Here is a 22,457-nt window from a genome sequence, read left to right on the forward strand (position 1 = left end):
GCGGGGGTAATGAGGGCGCTCCACTCGGCTCGCTCACTCTATTAAACTCGCTCGCTATCGACTGCCTTATTGATTTGTCCTTAATCGAACCGCGGCGGAGCGGTGAGACACGACTCGTAATGTAAACAAAGCGCCTCGGCCGCGGCTACATCCGCGCAAATTGAATTGCAATCATCGGGAGCGAGAGCGCGCCGCAATCACTGCTCATCGCCGCTGCCGTCGCGTCGACACAACACCGCGCAACATCCACCTCCAGCACTCGAGCTATAACGCGCCTTGCAACTAGCCCGGCTATTGTAGGGCGCCTACCTGAGCCGCAGAGAAAAAAGCGACCAGTTTTTGTAGCTCTGTGCAGCCAAGTCAAACGTTTAGTCTACGTTTTTAGTAAGGAAACTAAATATGTACCTACCTACCTACCTACCTAGGCCTATAATATGTAAAAATACATATCCCTACTTACTTAACTATGAATACTGGCCTAAGTAGGTATTTAACTTGACACGCTTTATATAATAAATAATAAATACCTGGAGATGATGATAATAATAAATTAAGTAGGGACCTACCTCCAATTTGACACGATACCTACCTATTAGGTACAAAAATTCAAAATTCAAAATATTCAATTAGACTTTAACCTAACTCTACTTAACGGTGAATAAAAGAATTATTCATCCGTTGTAAATATTAATTTCTACTTGTTTATCAAAAATAAAGTTCCTGTCACTGTTCTTGTTTGTAAATCGGTCAACGCCATCTAGTTTAATTCTTAGAACTACGTAAAGTGTCTACTTAGGTAATAAATGGTGAACCCGAGGTTCCAAAGCTCGCGTGGACCTACTACCTATAATTCGGTATGCCTAAGTAAATTAGGTTACTGTGCGTGCCTACCACAGAAGGCTGTACTTAGCCGCTTGTAGCAAGAAATGTTTTCGGAGAGTGCATTCTTCTTCGTTTCCGCACTTAAACGTTTCCGTCTGTTGTTCGTGTATGGGAGGGGAGTTAACACTGCCTTTTTTGACCGACTCGACGGGGTGGGTCCTTGATCATTAGGAGTTATAATTTTGTCTTTCAATTTGAAAAATAGAAATCAATACCAAATAAGTAGGTACCTACCTACACCTAGCAATTTCCAAAGACTACTTATTAGGTACCTAAACATTAGGTAGTGAAACAGTGGGTTTAAATAAAAAGAGCAAATCAGTATAATCGCACTAATTTATTTTATCACTTCACTCAACACACTAATAATTACTCTCATATATTTGTTACTACTACACTTATTTACTTATTACACATTTATTACACACTTATTACACTTATTTACAGAGACCGGCAGTATTTCAGCTTATAATGCGTACGATACAATAATAATCCTAAAAATGAGCTCGCATGGCTTTATATGGCGTTATCCCCACCGAAGGCATTCGGCAGTTGTTGCTGAGTGGCGTTCGGCTGTCAATGGCGCTGGCGTTGGCGTTCAATGGCCGCTAGGCTATGATTGGCCGGCGTTTGGCTCGGCTTGACTCGGATAGTCTGGTTGGCGTTGGCGCGTTGCGATTGGCTGAGGCGGTGTGGCGTTACATTCGGCCGTCCTGAAACAATGAATTGCTCCCGCAATGGGAAAATGCTTGGTTAGCTTTCTGGTAGGCAATAGCTCAATAAGGTTTTCGGTTTCAAGTTATTTATCGGAACAGTTAGCACTGTTGGATATAAGAACCGTAGGTGCTGTGATATGGCTTTAAAGAGTCTGCTCAGGCATGTACAAGCTTTGTAGCCTCGAAATCCCTTAACCCTGCGGGTTCTCTTAACGCCTACCAGCTTGGTTACGAAAATGAACCTGAGTAAATGCTATCAGTGTTTAGTTTTGTCGCAATGCTTGTGGGAACTTGCCACTAAATAACTAAATTCCTTTGTTATAATTAAATGAAATATTAATTTTGTCAGTTACATTATCTAGTTAGCTTTATCCTATCGCTTGCTATCCTTTACCGAGCATTTGCCTTGTTACGCATAACCTCCCCGAGTTTACTAATTTAAATTAATAGCAACATGGCATCGTGACCTAGGTAAATACCAAATTATGGATAGCACATTCTTTGAGAGTGTTGTCAGTAGTCCAAATAATATCAAGTAAGCAGTTTGTCCAATCATTTTATTCGCAGTCTCGCTAGGGCCTGTGGCACAACGCGTTTAACATGGTCTGGCTAGTGCTTGGCTTGGCTTGACTAGGCACTTGGCTCGTGGTAGTATCATGGAGGTCAAAACATACCTAACTATTAATCAGTCGACACTCGAAAACTCTAAAATGTCTACTAGTAAAAGCATTCTTATAGTCACTTTATAAGTTTGCTAGGATGTTCAAATAAGCCAAATTATGTATAATATTCTACGAAATTGATCGTTTTCGGCTAGTAACCAATTTTGCAAAAGCATCTGTAATAATCAAATTGTACCTATACTACTGATGAGCGATATCCTTTCGCTGTCTTACAAAATGGTTTTACAAAATGTGGTCAGTATGAATTCTACAAAATTCTAATCCAATGCTATTGGTCTGTGATCTAAACTGCAATCTTATCCACTTTAAAACCAAGACGAAACAAAAGAACATTATTTAATTTATAAATTATTATAGTTTTTCAGTTGTACTATTTCCACGTTTTACTTTAGAGACATTTTTGAAAGAAAAACCGTCAACAGACTGGCTTGTAGAAAGGAAGTGAATAGCTTCTCGTGAAGCTGTGAATGCTATTACTCTGACTTGAAAAGGAATCTCACTTAAATCCTTGCAGGGAGATCTCTCAACGAGCAACGAGATGAAAGTACTCCTATCGAAAGTAAAACTTGGCTTTCGAAAGTAAAAATTGGCTACCGAAAGTAAAACTTGGCTATCGAAAGTAAAACTTGGCTACCGAAAGTAAAACTTGGCTACCGAAAGTAAAACTTGGCTACCGAAAGTAAAACTTGGCTACCGAAAGTAAAACTTGGCTACCGAAAGTAAAACTTGGCTACCGAAAGTAAAACTTGGCTACCGAAAGTAAAACTTGGCTACCGAAAGTAAAACTTGGCTTACGAAAGTAAAACTTGGCTACCGAAAGTAAAACTTGGCTAGCGAAAGTAAAACTTGGCTAGCGAAAGTAAAACTTGGCTACCGAAAGTAAAACTTGGCTACCGAAAGTAAAACTTGGCTACCGAAAATAAAACTTGGCTACCGAAAATAAGACCTGGCTGTAGAAAGTAAGACCTCACTACAGAAATTAAGACCTGGATGCATGAAGTAAGACTTGGCTGCAGAAAGTAAGACCTGGCTGCAGAAAGTAAGACTTGGCGGCAGAAAGTAAGACTTGGCGGCAGAAAGTACCTAAGACTTGGCGGCAGAAAGTAAGACTTGGCGGCAGAAAGTAAGACTTGGCGGCAGAAAGTAAGACTTGGCGGCAGAAAGTAAGACTTGGCGGCAGAAAGTAAGACTTGGCGGCAGAAAGTAAGACTTGGCTACTGTCTTCACTTCGGCATCTATGTAATTCCGAAAACAGTTCACGATTGAATTTAGGTAATACAGGATCATCAGTTAAATAACAGTTTTCTATTCCATTCCTATTCCCTACTATGTAAGCTACATAACCAGGCAGGCATACTAACACCAACTGAACTCAAGATATTATGTAAAATGTCAGTCTAGTCGGCTTAGTGAAAATTCTTACGGTACGTCCGGTCCACCTGACTAACAATGAACGGCACAAAGCTAAATCATGGCTATAATTAAAAGTGCCACTTGAACTTTCTACTTACATTATGATTGGACCGACAATCTAAAGGTAGAATGATAAAATTGACTCGATTGAAAGCTTGTTGGCAAAAGTACGTAACGTACATGCTGCCTACAAGCACTACTTTTTTTCTAAAATGACAAAAGCATTATCAAAATCATAAGGATGTCTAACTGGTAATAATTATTATTACGTTTCCTCCAAGTGCCCGATTCTGTCTACATTACACTACCTATTTGTATTTACTCATACGCTGTGCCACTGGCTTGTATATTATACGAGACAGTCCCAAAGCCGTGAGTAAGATCTACTTACTATGCTCTCAATCATTCAAAGAATGTGATTTAAACTACAAGTTACAATACGTACAGACTTCATAAACACTAACTTTTAGTAAAAATAAAAGAACAGTCATACCATACAGCATAAACGCTTAACAGCGCTTATGTGACCCCAAATAGGCGACAATGTGGCGGCTTATAGATACCCATTGGCTGCAACCCTGCATCGTTAGCGCGCCACGATGAGGTGCCTCGCAGTGACGCGCTCGGCATCAGGCACACAGCGCACAGCAAAGCATCAGTGGTGACCATCGTAGGCGATGACGTTTGCAGTTCACGAACTCACCAAAAATTCCGAGAAAAGAAAGATAAGCACAATATTATTGTTTGACTACAAGTAGCTCCCAGTCGATTCATAAAGTACGTCTGCCCCAATTATGAAGATCTATATTCATATTACATAACAATCATATAACCACATGAAAATCAATTTCACAAGAAACTCAAAAGTGAACATCATAAAATAATTCGATTTTACATTCAAATTGCGATCGCCATGCTATATGCAAAACTGAGTTTGAGCACACTGAAAGTGTTCATCAACCGATTCTGACGTAAATGATATTATTGTACCCTTAAAAATAATTTATAGGTACCCCACACGTACCCAGTGTTGTCTGTATGACTGCAGCGGGAATATCACTGACGACGCGAAAAAAATAACCTTAAAGGTTTATAGAACCTTATACTATGACTGAGCCTTGTGCAAATAAAAACACTAATAGCGTCAAAGCTTGTTTCTTAAAAACTTCTGGTTGAAATTTGCGGGTAGTCTGAGAACTATTGTTACCATCCGATATACTAGATTTTTTTTTATTAATTGCTGCAAAAGTAGGGATTAGGCGTTTAATCAGTATATATTTGTGTCAGTTCATAACCTCTCAACAATTTTAACCGATTTTGATAAATGATACGTCATTCGTCTTGAAGGCGTGTGTGTCAATGGATACATAAAATTCTTTAAACAATCAATGTGGTGGATTTTATACGATTTAATGTAAGAGCCGAAAAATATGCAGCGCAAACAGCAGTCGGGAGTTTTTATTTTTTACTATTTAACTTATTGAATTACTTGTTAACTTTTTCGTACCGGTAGCACTCTAGAATTAAACTGCGAATTCAAATTGCGGGTATCTCGGCGAGATGCAACGTGAAAAGTGGATGGTTGAGCGGGTTTTTACCTAATTCGATAAAAAGTTGACTAAATAAATTGGTTGAAATTTTAGCATTAGTATTTACCGCCTTTATTTCATCAGTTATATACATACAGCACGTGTATTTTTGTTAGGAAAACTGTAAATAAAACAATACACACGAATATCACATTCACAAAAATTAAAACTAAAACTCGTCGAGTTAGCTACCTTGCCTTACCCAAAACTAGAACAATTTATGGCAGAAAAACCCTTACCTATGAAGGAGCTAAACTGTACAACAAAATACCTGCACACATAAAAAAAATGTACACTCATTCAATCCATTTAAAACTGAATAATTAGCTGCTCACATTATGAGTAATGCGAATTACTTCAGCAAATGCGCTGAATGAGTACTTCATTAAATGGCGAATATTGTAAACTTTATTTTCTCATGTAAATGACCTTTTTTTATGAGAATACGTCTTTAAACCTAAACCTTTATTTGACGGTCAGATATGCCACAAATTATAGTTATATTTTTAGCTTCAGCTATCACTCAAACCATTCACTCTATCCGCGAGCGTATAATGACCACCTATCATAACCCGCGTGCCCTAATACTAATTTCATAACCTCAAACAGGGTGTTAGCAATATTAACCTTTCACGGTCATCTCATCAGTAGAGGTTACAAACACGATCAACCTCATTACACTATGCATCAATATCATTAAAAACGGGATTAAAATTTGAAATGGAATAATGAATGGATCATACCTCAGTTATTACGCGTAGAAGTTGAGGGTAGGTTGCCATCGGGCGTAGAAACCATGCACGCTGCAGATGAATGTACCTCCGGTTCAAAACTCTTCTAAGGACCTTCCGGGCCCCAGAAGTGGACGATCTTCATTGTCGCTTGATTTTTACACGGTGATTCGTTTCCCTCTTGCGGAGGAACAAAGTAGCCGGCATGTATTTGCCGAATCGTTAATTGGCGCGATTATGCATCATAACTTTCTTTATTAATCCCACTTCTGAGATGAAACAGTGGGTTTAAATAAAAAGAGCAAATCAGTATAATCGCACTAATTTATTTTATCACTTCACTCAACACACTAATAATTACTCTCATATATTTGTTACTACTACACTTATTTACTTATTACACATTTATTACACACTTATTACACTTATTTACAGAGACCGGCAGTATTTCAGCTTATAATGCGTACGATACAATAATAATCCTAAAAATGAGCTCGCATGGCTTTATATGGCGTTATCCCCACCGAAGGCATTCGGCAGTTGTTGCTGAGTGGCGTTCGGCTGTCAATGGCGCTGGCGTTGGCGTTCAATGGCCGCTAGGCTATGATTGGCCGGCGTTTGGCTCGGCTTGACTCGGATAGTCTGGTTGGCGTTGGCGCGTTGCGATTGGCTGAGGCGGTGTGGCGTTACATTAGGTAAGGTATCTACTATCTACGTACGTCACCTAAATTTTAATGAGATGCAACGTCATTCATTAACAAACTATTATTGTAGAATATAATGCGTCATATTATTTACTTACTTAATGATTTCATTGTAATGTCAAACTAAGGTTTTAGGTAGTTACCTAGGTACCTATCTGATGCTCTATTTAAGAGGGCTCTCTCCTTCACTCGTTTCATACAATCGTAGTTCCAATTTCATTTGAATACTAAGCAACCAAAGTCCATGAAATTTTGCAGGCATATTCTAGAAACTAATATCTATGTCTGTGGTTTTCCAGATTTCTGTTAAAATATTCGGTTTCAAACTTACGCGGTCTTAAAAATTTTCATACAAATTTTTGAGCCCCTGTAATTTTAAAACTACATATTTTTAGAAAAATCTAAAACACCACAGACACAGATATTAGTTCCTAGAATATGTCTGCAAAATTTCATGGACTTTGGTTGCTTAATATTCAAATGAAATTGGAACTACGATGGTATGAAACGAGTGACGGAGAGAGCCCTGTTAAAATAAAAAAAAGGTCAGGAAAATACATATACCTACCCACTTAAGGGAAAGGTTGTTGTGATGGGACCACATTACTTCACGGCTTAAAATTAAGAGAGATAAAATAAAACCAGTTGTAAGTAAGTTTGTTATTACCTACTTCAAATTAACTTTATTATTCACAAACGTACCTATTGAATAAATAAACAAATCACAGTTTTTCGAAATAAATGAAACTGTTTCTTTAGTTGCCTTCTTTGGACCAAGGTCGCCTTTATCGGACCTCTAGGTTGCCATCAAGTAAGTGACTTGGTCCAATGGACTGGAGGTGACCCGTGATACTTACTTACTACACACGCCGGCAGAATTAGCGGAACACAAAACAAAGATGATCGCAACTTTCGCCTACAAGGAAGACTGGGATGATTGTGACAGGGAAGAAAGATGCAGCTCGCTTATCCAAACATGATTCACAATTGTATGCCAGCCATCGCGCGAAATTGCCATTAGGAGGGGGCAGGGGCCCACATTTGATTTTAGAGGTCAAAAGTCAATAAGTAGGCATTTTTAATTTTTATTTAATTCAGGTAGGTACAAATATAGTAGTTACCTTTTAATATTGGGTCCACATTTCGTAAAACTTCTCCCAAAGGCGCGACATGACATTATGCTGGCTGCGCAGCTTTTTCCAGTGTTTTCCTTCACCGAAATGCGTGTGATGAATTTTAAATAGATAAGGAGGTTTACCTATGTATCCTACCTACTAAGAAGTTAGAACTTTGGTTTGGTAGATCTTACCTTTTGTGCAACACAGTTTTTTATCGACAATTGAAGATAGATACCTATACCTATTGAATTTGAAAAACACTGCGGATGTTTTGTATTTTAAAAAGTGTAGTCATTTATTTTATTATAGGTATTTGTCTAATCATCAACACCAATTGCTGAATTTCTGTAATATAAATTACCTAGGTATAGTGTAGGTAGATACCTAGGTACCTATGTAAAGAGAGTTGTAAAACTTTTAACCCGTAAGCGTGCGGTTTAAAAGTAAAGCCGCGGGCATTAAGATTACGAGACACAAGTATCTATTGTAGATAAACATCAATAAAATATAATATGAAGTATGGAGTAATGAGTGGGTAAACTGAACTCACACAATGCAAAGAAATGCGAGACAATAGACGAGTGACGTCGTGCGGCGGGCGGACTGATGGCGGCTTTTCACGAGTCTCCGCACGACACGATAAAATGTGATAACGACTCTGAAAGTCTTAATCCATATATTTCTATGGACCCGTTTCCTTTTCATTCAACGACCCCAGACAACACGACACACGTTCTGCAGACAACTTTTTGGCTATTTCGTCACTGCCGCTAATTTTGACCTACCTGGAGCAGTAGTAAGCGCTGTGGCCTTATAGTGGGAGTTCCCCGGTTCGATTCCCGGCAGGGGCTTAGGATTTTATAATTTATATATTTTTGAAGTGGGTGGCTTCTGTCGGAGCTAGTTACCATCCCACCAACAAAGCCGTGCCGCCAAGCATACAATTTAGCGTTTCGGTAGGTAGGTAGGTAAGTAGGTAGGTACGATGCCGTCTAGAATCCAAAGGGGTGTGGTTTTAATAAAAACTACCATAGCCCTTCCAAGTTAACCAGCTTCCATCTTAGATTGCATCATCACTTACCACAAGATAAGATTGCAGTCAACTTTTATCTGAATAAAAAAAGTTATTACGATTTTTTTATGGGATGATGTACCTAGGTAGCGGCTGTACGAAACAAGCAGATAAGAGTTTTCACGAGATTTAAAAAAAACACTATCCACGCGGTAGAAGATGTGGACACGACATCTTCTAGTGAAATTATAAAGGTACCTATGAACTTGCTGACGATGCACTGCACGACTCACGACACTTTTACCACAATAACAACAAGCCGCAACTGCTGTGTGGTTACAGAATTGCTCGTGTAAAAACGTAGGAACGTCGCATCGTGTGCAGTGTGTCGTGTGTTGTGTCGCAAATCGTGCCGTGCGGTGGCTCGTTCACGAACGCCCTGACAATGACGCGCGATCGTCGTAACTATTGACACAGTTGTACACCCCGATATGTGTTTAAGCTGTGTGTACACAGACGGATGCACTATCTTTTATTATGAATACTTTCAAGAACATAAAAGTTAAATTATTCTGGGATTACAAGCATGCGTTACCTACCTGATCCTATAAGGGGGTTCCTTTTGAGGTACGGAACGTACGGAACCCTAAAAATCCGTAGGTATACCTACTTAACAACCAAGTGGTCTACCTTAGGTAAATATCGCAATTCGCAAGCTTCCCCAAGGTATTTTCTGGAGATTTGACTTAGACTAGATTTGCTAAGTGAAATGGTCTAATTGAGTTGTCGTTTTAACATCTCCCGGGGTTTCACCATATCCTTGAGGGATATGGCTAAATCCCGGTTTATAGCATTTCCCTGCGACACATAGGTAGGTACATTGCACTGAAAGCCCTTCAAACTTTAGGTGGATAGATAGGTTAGGTAAGTAGGTATTCTATTGATAGCCTTTGTATGCCGCTTGTGTTTAATATGCAAGCTATGAAGCTCACGTACTTATGTTCCTTCCTACGCGAGTAGGTACCTACCTACCCGCCGACTGCGCCTCGATTGCAAATAAAAGGCAAAGGCAAAGTTTCCACATTGTGAACTTGTGGAACATAATATTGTGTTTCTTCGTAAAGATTCCAAATTGACTTTTTCCAAGAATTTATTGAAATAGATAAATATTGGATATTTACCCGATCTTCCTATACTTAGGTAGGTAGGTTGGTATATTGTTTATTATATTTGTTTATGTATCTACCTATTTCTGACACGCATTCTAAGTATAATACATAGTAATTATATTTCTCCTATAAGAATTATTATTTTAAGTAACAGGTTACAGGTTAATTAACCTACAGGCTACAGCTACCTAAAAAGCTGCTAAAAAGTTACCTAAAGAACTTTTACCAAGTCATTTTTAGCAAAGGTCTAGTCTAGTTAGTAACCCTGTTCCACACCGCAAACTGAGTTATTTATCACCCCCTCCCCATACTACACCCACAGGCTTTTTTATCGAAGTTGAATAGAAACCAGGCGACATGCGAACTGAGCAATATCGTAAAACGTTGGATTTAGTAATAGGTACCTACCTACCACCAAATAGTTGTGATAATAGATACTAGATAGATAGATAGAAACACTTTATTGTACACAAAAACACATGTAAAGAATCACAACACAGAAGAAGAAAACAGAAAAAACAATTGTGTGCAAAGGCGGCCTTATTGCTTGGAGCAATCTCTACCAGGCAACCTTAGCTGAAAGGAGAAGTGCTAGGGTTGGATAGTACCAAGTCGCAAGGAATTGGTTATTATTTGGTAAGTAGGTATACAATTTTATAACAGGTAGGTAAGTACCTAACTATGTAGGCCTACTAGGCATTCATCAAGAAAAATTCTTATGTAGGTAATTAAGTATTAGGTAGGTGTAGGTATATGAGTTGGTATTGATAGATTTTACATAACTTAGTTTATTTGATTCCTAGAACAAGAGGTTGTGCACTACAAAATCCCTTTTTCCTGATTCCCTGGCACTCTATAACAGAGGGCCTTAAAATTCCTGATGTCAGGAAAATTCTTGTCATCTGGTAACCCTAATGTAGGAAGTTAGAGGTGCCCACTTTCAGGTATCTACCCGCAAGCTATCTCAGAACGTTTTAGGTAAACTTTCTTTGAATATCAAACTTGTTGAAAGGTAGGTAGATAGACACCTAGACTAATAAGCGGTAAAACGCATGTTCAATACGAGTTTAATTGAGGACGTACCTAATTAAGAAAATATATTAATTATGTACCGCTTCCCATGCATGAAATTGTTACGAAAGTATGCGTTTAATTTTATCCGTAGATCCGTTTCCGTTCAGTTTTAATAAATAACTCAATTTATTCGTGTCAGCACTCAGCATTCAACAGCATTCCGCAATTCCGTTAATTTATAAGTCAAGGTTGAAAATACTAATGCTAATATAGACCTAAGCTTAAGTGTAGCTTGAACCGCGACTTCGCCCGCGTGAAGTTACATTTTTCTCACAAACCTGGTCGTATTTCCTAAATCTACAGAATATTCTTGAAATCCTTTCATATATTTTACGCTTAGTTTAGACAAGAACTAGATAGACGCTCCTAAGCTAAGACCCACCATCAAGGCTTTCCAATGGATATAAGTTGCTGTGTGGACTATGTATAAATGGCTGCAGTTTGACTCATATCACATGAACTAGGTAAGTAGGTATATTTGCTCTGATGTGCCGATCGATTGCGGAAAACCATCCATCAAACATTGCTACAATCTCAATCGTTGTGATTGACTAGGTAAATGCTTATTATTAGTAACTAGCCGATGCCCGCGACTTCGCCCGCGTGGATTTAGGTTTTCTGAAATCCCGTGGGAACTCTTTGATTTTCCGGGATAAAAAGTAGCCTATGTGCTAATCCAGGATATTATCTATCTCCGTTCCAAATTTCAGCCAAATCCATCCAGTAGTTTTTGCGTGAAGGAGTAACAAACATACACACACACACACACACACACACACACACACACACACACACACATACAAACTTTCGCCTTTATAATATTAGTGTGATTAGTGTAAAATATAATAAGTATATGTAGTTTGTTGAAGGAGTGGTTGATTGCGACCATCACAATTATTGACACTGTAGCTGACATTTTACCACAACCGATCTCGCGATGCATTAGGGAAAGATAGGAAAGTAACCTCTGCTATGGGATCGAACAATCCTATCGGTGGACTTCACAGTTCACACATCCCTCGCCAGCATTCTCGATTCTCGGAAATCTCGCATTTTGGAGTCAGATTCGCGCACCAAGGGTTTCGTACTTGGATATTTTTTTCGACGTTTTACACAATACTTCAAAAACTGATATGCATAAAAATAAATAAAAGCATGTTTTAGAATGTACAGGTAAAGCCGTTTCATATGATACCCCACTTGGTACAGTCATCTTACTTTGAAAATTGAAAATACTAATTAGCCTACCTACCTACCTAACCTGTAACCACAACTTTACAGTTTTCGGATTTTTTATACTTGTAGTAAAAGACCTACTTACCTGCCAAACATTAGTCTAGGTCATTGGGGAGTACTTTATAGGTTTTCTTGACAGACACGACAGATGGACAGACGGACAGACATACAGACAACGAAGTGATCCTATTAGGGTTCCGTTTTGAAGTACAGAACCCTAAATATAGGGTAGATAAGTGACATGTTGACAACATGGGGAGTCCAAGTGGTCCAAGTGGCTATCGGATTTGAGCGTGTCTTCACTAGGGATAACTCATGACGCGGTTTGCCATATCCAACCGCAGAGGTACCGTATCTCAAATAAGTTACCCGATACCTATCAGCGTTGATTTTTCCTGTTTGAGTTGATTGCTTGTTTTGGTAAGTAGGTAGGTTAGGCATAATTTTTTTTTACTTACCTACTAATAGAGATGATAGAGATTACGGATAGAAATATTTTTATCCGTAATCTCTATCATGGTAAACGTATTATTAGGTAAAGGTAATAGGTATCTGGGTAGTAAACGTACCTAAAGTAGCTACTTACTTACTATGTCTCTCATCTTGATATAGATCCACTCCCTACGTTATTTTTATTTACCTAGATTAATATCTAGGATAGATAACTACCTTATTATGCCCGCGAATTCAGCCGCGTGGACCACACTTTCAAACCCCTATTTTACCCGCTTTGGGGTTGAATTTTCAAAAACCCTTTCTTAGCTAGCTAGTCAAGTCAAGTAGGGAAGTAGTTTGAGTTGCACGTTGATAGATTGAATAGTAAGTAGGTATCTTTTTGTTTTGAGGGAAATCTAAAAGTAGGTATAAGTAGGTACCCACTACTTACCTAGATTTTTACCAGCTACCATTGACATACATAGATACGATGAGGTTCTTACTTCTTAGGTCCGTCAATGTTACACGTATCTAGAAGGCTCAAGCCATACGTGAACACTGAACACATCCACCACATCTGTGTAACTAATAAATGTAAGCGCTAAACTTTATTGCGGTTCCAGGCCAGGCAATCTATCGCTAGATCAAGTTTACGGCTTTATCGATAATAACCCTAACAAAGGTAATGGTACTACCTACACGAGTTATAGCTAAAAGTGCTGGGCCTTCAAGTAACACCATAAAACAATAGGACCTATTAGGTATTATGGTCTACAGTTTATTAGAGATTTTGAGTAGGTACCTAACCTAACGTTTTAAATGGTTATGATGATGAAACGCATATAAGACATTTTCTTAAAAAAAAAGCATACTGAATTCCGTTTTTTGGTAGCTAAGGAAACCATAAGAGAATATTTCAAAAGGTTATTTATTTAGTTAGTTATTCTATACCAGCTCATGCCCGCGACTTCGTTCGCGTGGATAGGTAAGTATAGGTTTTTAAAAATCCCGTGGGAACTCACCGATTTTCCGGGATACAAAGTAGCGTGTTAATCCAGGGTAGGTATAATCTGTCTCCATTCCCAGCCAAATCCGTCCAGCAGTTTTTGCGTAACAAACATACACACAAACTTTCGCTCTAACAATATTAGTGTGAAGTGTGATAGTGTGAAGTTTGTATTGATATATTTTGTTATAACTTCCCTCTTATAATATTTAGTAGGTACTAGGCAGGTAGTGACGAAGCTGTGATAGCCATTGTTGGTTAGAACGCCCGCCTCCTAATCGGAGGTCGGGGGTTCGATCCCGGGTACGCACCACTAATTTTTCAGTTATGTGAGTTTTAAGCAATTAGGTAAATATCACTTGCTTTAACGGTGAAGGAAAACATCGTGAGGAAACCTGCATGCTTGAGAGTTCTCCATGTTCTCAAAGGTGTGTGAAGTCTGCCAATCCGCATTGGGCCAGCTTGGCAGATTATGGCTTAAAAAATGGATTGATCACTAGGCAGGTACGTACCTACCTAGTCTATGCGTTGATCATGATATGGTATTCGGTCATCAGCATGCTGCATAGGTTAATGACCTCTTCCATAGTAGGTAGGTAGGTCCCTATTTATTTATCATATTTGTTGCAAGTCGTGTGTTGTTATAGCTAGAGCAAATAGATCTACGCTGCACGGTAGTCGTAGAGACGAGAGGGCAGAGGGAAGTAGGTAGGTATGGCATGAGCCTTTTGCAACTGTGTCAATTGTACGCAATTGTCGCCTGCGCCTTATTGTCTCGGCCGTTGACGAGCGACGGGTCGTCGGGGCAACAATTGAGCTGTTTGTTCAATTTATAAAGGCGACTCCTTCACAAAGCAGTCAGCCTCGTATGTCTAATGACGCATGGAGCACTTTATACTTGTTGTGAGAGTCGTAAACTTACACGCCAACACTCGGATGACGTCACACTTAATCGCCCTCTTAAAAGCTTAAAACTTCCAAATGGAGTATCCAAAGATGTTAGGTTGTAACTACACCACAAGAATCTAGTGGTGATCTAGAATCTAGAATCTATCTAATGTAGGTACACAAGTGTAAATTAAAAATTTATAACACCCCCGACAAGTGAAGGTTACAGTAATTAGAAAAGAGCTGATAACTTTCAAACGGCTAAACCGATTTTCTTGGATTATTAGCTAAGAACATACTCTACCTTTCAAACAAAAAAAACTAAATTAAAATCGGTTAATTAGTTTAGGAGCTACGATGCCACAGACAGATACACACGTCAAACTTATAACACCCCTCTTTTTGGGTCGGGGGTTAAAAACAGTCAATTTAAATCAAGTAATTAGGCTTTTTCATGACGTACCTACACTTGTTGATAAAGATCTTGGGTTTACAAGTCAACTGAAGGTTTTAAATCGATTTTTTTTTCTTGATTTTTATTCTGTATGGGTACTATAGGTACCTAATACCTATTATTAATATCTCTTTAGTTAGCTGATAGGTATCTAAGTACCTATCGTGCGCGACAGTTTGAGATGGCAACCGGGGAGGGAACGCCCCGCATATACCCGCACAACCTCCGCGCTAACCCGCTGCGGGTGAGCGCGGGTGACGTGCGGGTGTGAAGGCGTCCCCCCGCCTCATACCCCGATTGCCATCTCAACCTGTCGCGTACTAAGTAGGTATATCTGTTGCATTGTGATTTGTCAAAAAATTCGATACAATTTTTGGCAAATATCGATTGATTTTTAATTTCTGCCATTACCTAGAGAAAAAAATAAGAAGTTGTAATTGCGACTGCCAACTTAAGTAGGTAAGTACACTGATCGGTTTTTCATGTAAGTTATCCTTAAACAAACATCCATCACAGGTTTAAACATGGAAATACTATTTGCTAATGCTATAGCAAACCGCCTGTCTGAGGAGTATGCACTCCGTGAGTAATAGCTTCGAGAAGTCTTCTCAAGTTACTGCAAAACTACGTTACGTCGACTCAGCTTGTTCGAGGAGAAATGATTTACTTTACCAATAAAACTCACTAACTGCTAGGTACGAGTATATACCTACTTCTATATCTACTTTCAACTGCAATTATTATGAAATCCATTCCGTTTCGAAATAATAATTTGATTTGTCCACGGCTAACCATAATAGGTACCTATCTCATATCTAGGTGTAAGTAGGTGGCTGCTTATACCATTGTCGTCTGAACTCTGAAGATGGAACGTGCTAATTTGTGTGATTAGATAGCTATGGATAAATTATACCGACTGAAAGTCAACAGAAGTTTCACACCTAGAAATCTTCATGAAGAATAATTTACTGTCTCTCCATTTCTGAGTGTTTTAGATTTACTAAAAAACCTAAATGTATTGATGAGTGGCCTTAAAACAAGATAATAATTTCATATTATAATGCTGTTCGTATCCATCTATGAATTTTTAAATTTTGTTGCGCCCTTAGTGATCTATCTAGGATACTTAGGTACCTAGTACTTATCTTAGACTAGCCGATGCCCGCGACTTCGCCCGCGTGAATTTAGGTTTTTTGAATTCCCGTGGAAACTCTTTGATTTTACGGGATAAAAAGTAGCCTATATGCTAATCCAGGATATTATCTATCTTCATTCCAAATTTCAGCCAAATCCGTCCAGTAGTTTTTGCGTGAAGGAGTAACAAACATACACACACACACACACACACACACACACACACACACACACACACACACACACATACAAACTTTCGCCTTTATAATATTAGTGTGATTAAAGCAGCGGAGGCCAATCTTTAATTTAAGAGTACCTAGTAGAGTAGCTAGGTATCTTCAGTTAAGCTATTGAGGTTTAATATGACTGGGACCAGCTTAAGATTATCAAAACAATCGTAAATTAAAAAATAAAATCCGTGCTCCCTGCTCTGGAGTGGCGGCCGGCGAGGGCGTCAAAGCGCACAACGGTTCACCCCCCATTTGTGGCACAGACTTGTGAAAAAGATAGACAAGAAACTTCTATAGATATAATAATTCATAGATTTACAATTCGATTTGAAGCCACAAAAATTATTTTAAAGGGTTAGGTTAGTATTATTATCCTGAAGTTTCTGAAAGAGCATCGCCGAGTTTCTTGCTGGTTCTTCTTGGTAGGAACGGCATTCCGAACCAGTGCTAGATTATTTTGACGATTCAAAAGCACTTGTAAAAGTTTAATTGAATAAAAATATTTTGAATTTGAATTTAAATTTGAATTTCAGTTAGATAAGTTAGAACCTACCTAAGCTGAGAAAGATTTTAACTATTACCTGCTTATATTTGCAATTTTAAAATAAAGTTTTAATCTTTCTCTCTTTCTCTACGCGCCGCATGTTTGCGACATCTGCAGCTGCTTTCGTACGAAAGAAAGCCAACTAGTCGTCTTCGGGCGTGATTCATTTAATATCCTGTACGCGTCTATCCTGAGGACGACTAAAGAAAAGGTGGATGGATTGCGTGAAAGAGGATATGTGTATGAAAGGGGTAGATGATACGTTGATGGATGACAGAAGAGAGTGGAAGAGGAAGACATGTTGTGCCGACCCCACGTAGGGATAAGGTCTGGAAGAAGAAGGAGAGACGCGTCTATCCTTTTTCCCAAAGTCATTGTTCGCGGGTAGGTAACGCACTCGGTGACACCTCGCTGGGTCAAGTGAGGGGAGGGCGCTAATTCCGAGCGCGTGACCGCACCCCGCTGCACCCCCGCTCTGGCCAGAGCCGTTTTCCCGCCGGATTTGTGCTCCGGCTTGGTAACCATATACTAATTACGAAAAGTAGGACACTGGATAACCTACTACTACGTCTTACAGGGAATGGAAAAGACAATCTAGAGAACCTTATTGTCACGGCAACACTGAGGGCATAAGAACGAGAGGCCGCTTATCAACTGGGTGGTCTAACCAGCAGTGGGAGTCAAACACGTGCTAATTTTACAATATCATAAACACACCAATAAAAGATAGAACAAGCCCTATGTTTCGTTCGACGATGTTAGGATCTTGCCAGGACCGCATGATCTTCAGGAATGACTGGAAAGAGACACAGAGAACGTTCCTTACTTCTTGCTTTCTTGAAATTATAATTTTTTAGATGATGATTGTGACTCGTGTGGATTTAGCTAAAAATCCTCTGGGAACTCTTTGACTATAGCTTATATCACTTTTCATATTATATTCGTGCAAAAATTCAGCTCTATCATTAGCTCCGTTGCGGCGTAATTTAACGATAAATCAACAAACAAACAAGCATGATCAATTTACAAAACCAGAACACGTTCTAAGAAAAGCATTCTTTTGGACGCCCTAGTTAATACAGTAAAATAAAAAGGGCGATTTGGCGTCCTCCATCGCCGCCGCCCGATTAGCGGCGCCCGGGGAAATTAAAAGTATTTTATTCAAGCATTTATTCCCTTTTTGTTTGTGTTGGTAATGCGGGGCGAGCGTGCGGCCGAGCCGTGTCCGCGTGACGGATGGGAGCGTATTGATAGCCCTGCAGCTTGTAGCTTATAACCAGTGAGCTAGTGGAAAACATGGAAAAGTTGAGATATTAACTTCTCGGGCAATGGTTCGATCTGAATCCGACTAAATATTCTCTCGCACGCACGCAGGTAGTAGTTTGCACTTCTCGACAACGTTGATTGATTTCGAGTGTCTAAACACTATGAATTCAGATTAAATAGAGCAGATTCTCTGTTTTGAGGTGAATTTTACACGGCATTTATCTACAATCAGCGTTACAAGCGGGAAAATTCCAAAAAAAAAATGCCTAGTACTGATACTGTAGGTATTCGAGTTTAAAATAAGACCTATTGTGGTTTCATTTTTTTGGCGTCATATTTATATTGTATGATGTTCTATTACCTACCTAGATGTATTACAAACAACTACCTACAAACTATTGCCTATCTACGTTTCTACCTACTACGTACTAAGGGTAACCACAAAGATCCTGGTTTTCAGACTCCTAAAAGAACGATACAATCTGATACATTTTAACATAAATCCCTGTAGGTACGCTACAGAATACAGATATCTAACTATTTAGCGTAAGTAATTAATTAAAATACTTGTGTAGAAAGCCATCCGAAAAATCTGTCATAACTTTTTTGTGCGACCTCATAAACCAGCGATCTACGAAGAACCTTCTGGCTGTCCATACGTTACGTACGTTCTCTGGGAAGATAGTTGAATTATGATTTTGTTATGCAGGGTAGGCATAATTTCCCACCAGCTCTTGGAGCCTATTGATAGCGGTGTATGTTATCACGACACGAGATGTTCAGCTCGCCGGTCGCCACTGCGGGATTATTGCGGATGTAATAAAATTAACATAACATCACTACGTGTAGATTTATTTGAGTTGATTTAAGAAAACTCTTGTTAGAGTTATAAGGTGTTGAAACCCGTGGTTGGAGCAAGCAAGTTCACGTTATTTGTAGCTTTCGTTGCATTGATTTAGATTTTTTTACCTATCTTCGCTGGTAAAAGTAAGCTAAGTAACTTAAACCAGGTGAGCTAGTTAAGGGCTCACCTGTATCGGAATAAAAATCTCAAACATAGATAAAGTGCGAGCGAAGCGAGCGTGAATTTTTTACAATATTGCCCATGAAAGGCACGTTTACTTAGGTATTATATACCTATACATATTTGTATCCTTTTCGGCACCTCCCGAAATCAAATCTAAGTAAATATTCGGAATCTGATAAAATGAGCACGAATTTTTCGGCCCCCGGCCCTCGATACCTATACTTAGGTATATAAAAAAATTCTAACGCGCAACGGTGACGATAGGATCCTACCTGCCAATTTATCTAATAACTTTTTTTACAACTATGTATTTTATATTTTATGCTCCACGCTTTTAAATCCAGGATTTGGATAATAAATTAAGTTCATTAGTTCGCGTATTGAAGCGCCCCTGGTGCGCGCCCTCGCCAAGGGTCGCCGGTTCTGATTTTTCTCATTTATTCGCCCTTCATCGGATCAAATTCGGAGATACCATTAACATCGTTTCACTTCGCGTCAAATTATATTAAATGTAGGTAAGTGAGTAGTCTGTCATGACGGCTGGCGTTGGGGTGCTTTCATTCGTTTTTTTTTTTAATTTTGCTAGTAGGTACCTACCTATAGGTAAGTACTAAGTAGGTAGCTTGGTACCAATATGGAAGAAGCGGTAGGTAATCGTATTATGTATAAAGGTATCTGGGATAACACAAAATGAAATCAAGTAAAGTAGGTACCTTAATCAGTGGTAGAGTAGTCAAAACTTCCACTCAACCTGTGATAGGTAGTCTTGATTTGTCATAAGCGCTATAATTTAGCCTAGAATTAGATATCATCAACCGATATAGACGTCCATTGCCCGACATAATAATTTAAGTCTCTTGTTGGGACTTTCACACGCCACGGTCTTGCAATGCGCCTTCTGAATCCAGTGGCTCCCTGCGACTCGTTTGATGCCATATTCTGTTCACCTAGTGAGGGTTAAGGTGAGGGTCTGATTCTTCCAACGTATTAGTCTATTTGCCTGAAAAAAAAGAAGTGTTTTATGTAATCAAGGGAAAAAGTATTAGGTAGGTACAGTTAGTAACATGTTAAAACATAGGTAGGTATTCCGAGGAAGTATACATATATGAATTAATCATTTTCAAAGATATTCTGTGTATAAAAACTTTAAAAAGCCTAATGTAAATTATTTTCAATACCTAGGTAGGAAGTTAAATATAGGTAAATCCACACAGACATTGCGTGCTTTGTGGTGAACAAAAACATCGCAACGAAACCTTTCTGAGAATCAATTTAACTCTCTTAAAGTTGAATAGGGGTTTGCCTGGCTGTAGAGTTTTTCTAGTCGACTGTTATGTTGCCTAATTAATTACACAGCGTCAATGGCCTATTAAGTAGGTAGGTAAGTAGAAGTACCTATCTACACTACCTAATATTATAAAGAGGAAAAGTTTGTAGGAATAGAATCGGAAGAATCTATTCAAAAGTCCTACCTACTTACTTGTAAAAGCTTAGGTATCTACTATTTTAAATATTTCGCACTTCTTCTCGGTAGGAAAGACATTCCGAATCAGTGGTAGATACATTTGACGATTCAAAAGTACCTATGTAGATTGTAGGTACCTACTTGTAAAACTTTGATTGTTTTTTTTAAAATTTTACTTTTTAAAAGAACTACGTTGAGAAAAACACGTCAGGTACTTACTTTCCTTACCTAATGGAAAAGGTTCGCACTAATCCGCAATTTTATATAATTTGTTGGTTTATCCCCATACTAAGCTCATTTTATTTTTGTGCAAGGGTCAGATATGAGCTTTATACAGGAACGAGCGCGGCCGCCGCATGTGTTCAAACAACTTGCCCTTCGTATATTTTTGCATTGCTTGTACAAATAATATGGGGATTACGGGCACGCATGTTTGTTTAATTAAGTCAGATGTAGGTAGCTAAACAACCATAGCTACACCATGTAGATACCTATAATGCAAGTAGGTACCCATTTGAAAAATTATTACTTGCGCGTTGAAGATTGGACTAACCCTTCTCATTCTGAGAGGAAACCCGTGGTTAGTACTAGTTGATGAAGATGATGGAGACTGTTTTCCTTCTTACTGAATTCTGGACTTGAGTGTGTGAATTCTGGACTTCAGTGTGCGAATTCTGACCAGTCATAGATAAGTAGGTTACCTACTTATTGCAATCTGGCTATAGCAAGACTGCATACCTATAGGTATATGCAGTCTTAGCAATAAGAGTGAAATGGGAAATAAATGATACGTACCTACCTAGGTACTTACTTACTTACCTAAGTCATTTTAAGTGTTGATATTTTTAGTACGTACCTATTAAGTCAACCAAGTCAAATTGATTACCTAGGTATTTCAGCGAACCCTTCATCAAAACCTTTCAGTTCGTACCTACCTCCACACACTCTAATTACCAACAACGAGCTAAAAAAATACTTGACGCTCTTGTCGTGTTGGAAACCTGTCATTTAGAACATGTTTAGTAAGCAAATAGGTGGCAGCGTCACGACTACAGCCCTTTGCCATCGCGGCACGCACCCCCTTATATTTCCGGCGCTGCGATCCCTTTGATTGAATCAAAAATACCTGCCTACCCTACCTATAATCACGAGGGCTAAAGTATACCTGTTCGAAGGGCCCACTTTATTAATGCTCGTTTGTTATTTTTTTCCTCTTAAATTGTTTTTCTTTTTAGAATAAGTATGAATTAACCCCTATGCCTACCTATTGTTCTCGTAAATATTGATGTGATATAAAATTATCATTACCTACCCTACCTAAGTAGGTACATATGTATTTCTTCGTAAAGGTCCATATTTTAATTTTGCACAAAAATCCTAATAGGTAGGAACTTAGGTAGGTAGCTGCAGTACATTCCCATGTTCTGCACGCTGTTCTTCGCGAATCGCGCAGCACGTAAATAAACAGAGTTATTGGTAGTGATAGCGTTGATCAATGTTTATTTTCAGTATTTTCACAGCGGTCGGTTGCTAAAACGCCTGCGTCCCACGTTAAACAAACAAAAAGCAGAATATAGCAACGGCAAAATATTGCAAATACTTAGGTAGGTAGGTACATATCAAGTTCCGAGGCCATTCGCAGCATGCGCCTCGCAGAACTATGAAAATGTCGTGCCTCAGC

At 38.9% G+C, this 22,457-nt stretch overlaps 1 long non-coding RNA gene across 1 annotated transcript; it reads right to left on the bottom strand.

The window, feature by feature from the left end:
- Positions 1–22: 22 nt before the first annotated feature.
- Positions 23–14,163, bottom strand: LOC123874452. The gene is made up of 3 exons (XR_006797921.1): positions 14,004–14,163; positions 12,893–12,896; positions 23–32 (listed from the first exon to the last, which is right to left on the bottom strand). It is a non-coding gene; the product is annotated as an uncharacterized LOC123874452 (long non-coding RNA).
- Between the last annotated feature and the right edge of the window lie 8,294 nt (positions 14,164–22,457).

This window comes from Maniola jurtina, chromosome 18, assembly GCF_905333055.1.
Source record: "Maniola jurtina chromosome 18, ilManJurt1.1, whole genome shotgun sequence".
NCBI classification, from domain to species: domain Eukaryota; kingdom Metazoa; phylum Arthropoda; class Insecta; order Lepidoptera; family Nymphalidae; genus Maniola; species Maniola jurtina.